Below are 6,090 nucleotides of genomic sequence, written 5' to 3' on the forward strand. Positions count from 1 at the left end.
CAAAAATCTTCCAAATGTGCTTCCACCTATCCACCACGTGAGAAATAATGTTGACCACACTCACCAGATGGAGGTGAGTAGTGAGCCTTATAGGATATAAGGGATCCTATAACCCCTCCAAAGGAACTCAAATCTCCTTCTTCACCCTGCTATGGTATAGCCCTCATCTCCCCTCTATTCCTCCATGGATTCCTCAATGGTGTGCAGAGAAAAAAACTACATAGTGTAATACTGCCACTCCATATAAAATATAAAGATAGAATAAGGCCACCCACATGTTTAAATAAAATTAAAAGCCTTGTTTAATAGCCTCAATGGCTTCAAGATAACAAATTTTCATAATGTAGATATAGGGATCGCATGCTTCTATAGTCACTGCAGAGGATGAACAGCCTTCCACCTCCAAGATGGCCGCTTGAACCGCATAAGCCGGCGTGCGTTCCAAACACCGGAATGACGGCGGACCGGAAGTTTGTCTTGAGAACGCCCTGTGGGTGGGGCGAAACGCGTTGACGCACTTCCGGTCCGCCGTCATTCTGGTTAACGTCACTTCCAGTGTTTGGAACGCACGCCGGCTTATGCGGTTCAAGCGGCCATCTTGGAGGTGGAAGGCTGTTCATCCTCTGCAGTGACTATAGAAGCGTGAGATCCCTATATCTACATTCTGAAAATTTGTTATCTTGAACTCATTGAGGCTAATAAACAAGGCTTTTAATTTTATTTAAACATGTGGGTGGCCTTATTCTATCTTTATATTTTATATGGAGTGGCAGTATTACACTATGTAGTTTTTTTCTCTGCACACCATTGAGGAATCCATGGAGGAATAGAGTGGAGATGAGGGCTATACCATAGCAGGGCGAAGAAGGAGATTTGAGTTCCTTTGGAGGGGCTATAGGATCCCTTATATCCTATAAGGCTCACTACTCACCTCCATCTGGTGAGTGCGGTTAACATTATTTCTCACGTGGTGGATAGGTGGAAGCACATTTGGAAGATTTTTGATTGATTTTTTATTGGTTTTGATGGGAATAAGGACTTATATATATATTTTTTTTTTCACGGACACTTATTATAAATTTCGTAGATACCTTTATCTCTGCTGTGAATTAGGAAAAAAGAGGAAATAGACACAAGACCATTTGGTGATAAATGAACTCAATGTATTGGTAAGGGTTCAAATGAATGGTGGCTTGAGCATAAATGAGTATACAGAAGGTAGGTTCAGACACAGTCCCCTAGACAGTATAATCACTATGCCAAAGTAGCTTATAATAGAGTTCATGGAGTTCTGTACCACTAAACTAAAATTTACACATTATTATTATTATTATTATTATTATTATACAGTATTTATATAGCACCAACGGTTTGCTCACCGCTGTACATTATAATGGGAGACAGTACATGAACCAGTACAGTAACAATACAATACACGAGGGGTTTGAGGGCCCTGCTCCTTGGAGACACATAAATCAACAACACCAAAAATAAACAGTGCATATCAGCATTAATTGTAATGTGAATAATATTAATATAACTAGTTTACAATGCACTCTAGGAGAATGGCTAGGGTATGCTGCAATGTTCCTTGAGAAGTACCTCTTAGCATAAGTCATAGGTGAAGCTCTGTGTGTAGCAGCTGTAAAGGGACAGTCTTTAGTCCTAACTCTTCAGCCAGCTAGCATTGGGGCCCAGTTGTACCATTGGTGCGCATGAGAATAGTCCCAATCAAGTCTGTGGGCAGCAATAAGGCTACTAGATGGCTGTATGGCCAGTTCCTAAAGGGTTTGGTCTCTCTAGATCAGTGGTTCCTAACCTGGGTTCGATCGAACCCCAGGGGTTCGGTGAGTCAGTCTCGGGGGTTCGGCGGAGGTGACCCACACCCGACTCATATGATTTGTGATGACATGCCCAGTGGTTGGCAAGCCGCGGCTCTTGTGTGCCGGGCGCCCGCTCCCCTCCCTCCTCTCGGGCGGCAGGGACTCAAATGCAATGATTGGCCAGTCTCGCTGCCACTCACATCCTGATAGCCAGTGATTGGCTGTCAGGATGTGTGTAGGCGGGGCAGCGTGACGAACGTGAGAGGAGCTAGGCTCCTCTCACAGTCCGCCCTGAAGACCGGAACGGTGCGGGAATACAGCGAGAGGAACGCGCGGAGCAAAGGTAAGTGAATTGACACAGGGGGGACTTAATATGGGGGATGAATTAATATGGGGAATGAATTACTATAGGGGGGATGAATTACTATATGGGGGATGAATTACTATATGGGGGATGAATTATTATATGGGGGATGAATTACTATATGGGGGATGTATTACTATATGGGGGATGTATTACTATACGGGGGATGAATTACTATATGGGGGATGAATTACTATATGGGGGATGTATTACTATGGGGCATGAATTACTATATGGGGGATGAATTATTATATGGGGGATGAATTACTATATGGGGGATGTATTACTATGGGGGATGAATTACTATATGGGGGATGAATTACTATATGGGGGATGAATTATTATATGGGGGATGAATTACTATATGGGGGATGTATTACTATGGAGGATGAATTACTATGGGGGATGAATTACTATATGGGGGATGTATTACTATATGGGGGATGAATTACTATATGGGGGATGAATTACTATATGGGGGATGTATTACTATGGGGGATGAATTACTATATGGGGGATGAATTACTATGGGGGATGAATTACTATATGGGGGATGAATTACTATATGGGGAAGGAATTACTATAGGGGGGATGAATTACTATATGGGGGATGAATTACTATATGGGGGGATGAATTACTATGGGGGATGAATTACTATATGGGGGATGAATTACTATATGGGGGATGAATTACTATGAGGGATGAATTACTATGGGGGATGAATTACTATATGGGGGATGAATTACTATATGGGGGATGAATTACTATGGGGGATGAATTTTCATACCGTTTGTTACAACATATCTTTGCGAGCAATCCTTTTCGAGGATGCTGGACATAAAGACGAAGAAAAGGAACAGACTTTGTTGCAAAAATGACATGAGAGTGGCACTTGCCAAGGTAATGCCGCGCATTTCTGAACTGGCCTCTGAAAGACAACAGCAGAAGTCACACTGATTTGCGGTAAATATTCATTATTTTGTTTTTGTGTGAAAATCATGTTTTAATGGTTTTGTTCTTTGTTCTTAATGGTTTTGTTCATTTTGTGCACCTATGTATAAATATATACCTATGTTTTGAATTTTAAAAATCATATTTTATTTTTCCAATTAAGAAGGGTTCGGTGAATGCGCATATGAAACTGGTGGGGTTTAGTACCTCCAAAAAGGTTAAGAACCACTGCTCTAGATCATATAGTAAATCTCCACAGCAGCATTTCAGCAGAGTCAGAGATATAATACAGCTCACCATCCGGTCACACACAGTGATCAGTCCACTCTCTGTTCTGCACCCAGGTGACTCTGGCTGTCGGCACTCCTGAACTCAGCACTCCAGATCCCACTCAGGCCACCGACATGCAGCAATGATGGTGCACACTGGATAGGGATGTGCACTCTCCAGTCTCTCTCAGAGCCAAAAAGGAAGCTGTGTCCTGTACAGAATTAAATTAAAATAGGTTTAAATGGGCTTTTCGGTAACTTTTCAAGTCTACATGAATAAATTCCAGACATGGCATGGTATAGATCAAACAATCAAAATAATCCTTCCTTTTATCATTAAATTGCCAAATGAGCAATCAGTTGAATTTGCCTAGGCTGAACAGATATCATCAGTGTGCTTCAGGCACAAAGTAGCAATTTCTCATTCTCTTCTCCCCCAGTAATCTCCCAGACTGTACGTTGTAACTTTGGAGTAAGCTGAGGCTGAAATGTGTCATTTGTGAACAAGGACTGTGCAGGTTCTGAACTGAGCTGGCACCTCAGACCACTGAGTAGAAGGTAACCCTGGATGATGCCAGAACGCAGACGACTCTGTCCTTCTGGAGAGAAAAGCAGATCAAGCCATCGTCTGAGGGAGTGCTGTGATCTCTGCAAGAGATAATCAATACCTCCCATATGGAAGAAAAATATATTTGAAATATATTTTAAAAATATTCTTCCCAAATGTATTGATATATATTTGAAATGCTACAATTTTGGCCATATTCAATATATTTAAATTAAAAAAAAAAAATTGGGAAAAAATGAGGAAATTGGGGTCCTAAAGAGGACCAGTAACAGGTTAAACTGGCTATACACAAGTAGAGTTTCTTTGAAAATGTTCATTTTTGTAATGTTCATTTGACTTTCTAATGGTTTGTTTTTGACCATTTATATAGATCTATCAGACCTGAAAGCAAGAATCAGTTGTGGAAGACAGAGCAATGAGGAAACTGGGGTCCTAAAGAGGACCAGTAACAGGTTAAACTGGCCATACACAAGTAGTTTCATTGAAAATTTTCATTTTTTTAACGTTCATTTGATTTTCTAATGGTTCGTTTTCGACCATAGAAATGATATTGGTGTTCTCAACATTTCACAAATCCATTGTGGTTTTGTGTATTGACTAATTTATTTATATAGATCCATCAGACCTGAAAGCAAGAATCAGTAGTGGAAGACAGAGCGTTGAGGAAATTGGGGTCCTAAAGAGGACCAGTAACAGGTTAAACTGGCCATACACAAGTAGTTTCATTGAAAATTTTCATTTTTTTAACGTTCATTTGATTTTCTAATGGTTTGTTTTCGACCATAGTGATGATTTTGGTGTTCTCGACATTTCACAAATCCATTGTGGTTTTGTGTATTGACTAATTTATTTATATAGATCCATCAGACCTGAAAGCAAGAATCAGTAGTGGAAGACAGAGCGTTGAGGAAATTGGGGTCCTAAAGAGGACCAGTAACAGGTTAAACTGGCTATACGCAAGTAGTTTCTTTGAAAATTTAAATTTTTGTAACGTTCATTTGATTTTCCAATGTTTCGTTTTCGACCCTAGTGATGAGAATATTTGGAGGAGGATGGAAACTTTTTTTCTTGAATGAACAAAATTCTAATGACGAATGTGGTTTTAGTTGGGGAAAAATTGTGCACGTTGTAATAAAACCTGTTTAATACATTTGGAATTCCATTCAGGTAGCAGGTCCAGAAGGGCTTTTGAACAAAATTAGGTGACTCAATGATGGCAAGAAACACTGTTCTGATGAATGACTTTCCACAATTGTCGTACAAACTTTCAAACTAAAATCTAAGGTCTCATCCACACTGGTAATGCTGTTCCTAGGGGTGTCTAATGTTTATAGTGGCAGGGGCATTTAAAGGCAGGAACAAACACTGCCATCTCTTCCAAGAGCAGCAGTGCTTTGGCAGAAAAAAAATTTGAAGCGTGTAAACATGTCTAAGCGCATTTTAACGGTAGGCAGATTTAGCTCTTGAGCGTTAGTTCATTTCAGTGGCCAGAATAAATTATTATTCTGGCCAATGAAATGACTTAATGCTCAAACTTTGAAACTAAAATCTAAGGCCTCATCCACACTGGCAATGCTGTTCCTAGGGGGTGTCTAGCGATTATAGTGGCAGGGGTATTTAAAGGGAGGAAAAAACACTGCCATCACCTCCAAGAGCAGCAGCGCTTTGGCATAAAAAAAATGTGATGCGCGTAAACACGTCTAAACGCATTTGAACGGTAGGCACATTTAGCGCTTGAGCGTTAGTTCATTTCAGTGGCCAGAATAAATTATTATTCTGGCCAATTAAATGACTTAATGCTCAAGCGTTTGATGTGCCTAAATGCATTACCAGGGGCGGACTGACAACTCATGGGGCTCCTGTGTCCTTGCCCAAACTCAAAAAAGCCTATGAAAAAGGTACCAGGGGCATCCCATGGGGTCCCCTACTGACCCCGGGCCCTCGGGCAGTGCCCAAGTTTCCAAATGGTCAGTCCGCCTCTGTGCATTACACACGTTTGCAAGTGTCAAAAGTTTTTTCTGCCAAAACACTGCTGCCAGGAGGAAAGGCGTCAAGGAGAGTTGGGCAAATGCCAGCTATAGCCAGATTTATGCATGTGGAGTAGAGACCGATAG

At 41.0% G+C, this 6,090-nt stretch overlaps 1 long non-coding RNA gene across 1 annotated transcript in view; it reads right to left on the reverse strand.

The window, feature by feature from the left end:
• The window catches only part of LOC149442986 (uncharacterized), a 99,025-nt gene extending 95,414 nt beyond the window's left edge, over positions 1 to 3,611 (reverse strand). The window contains exon 1 of the long non-coding RNA XR_016306714.1: positions 3,437 to 3,611. This is a non-coding gene — a long non-coding RNA (uncharacterized LOC149442986). The remainder of the gene's footprint in view (positions 1 to 3,436) is intronic.
• Positions 3,612 to 6,090: the final 2,479 nt, after the last annotated feature.

Source organism: Staurois parvus, unplaced genomic scaffold, assembly GCF_062004578.1.
Source record: "Staurois parvus isolate SC_StPar_1 unplaced genomic scaffold, SC_StPar_1.0 ptg000882l, whole genome shotgun sequence".
NCBI classification, from domain to species: Eukaryota; Metazoa; Chordata; class Amphibia; order Anura; family Ranidae; genus Staurois; species Staurois parvus.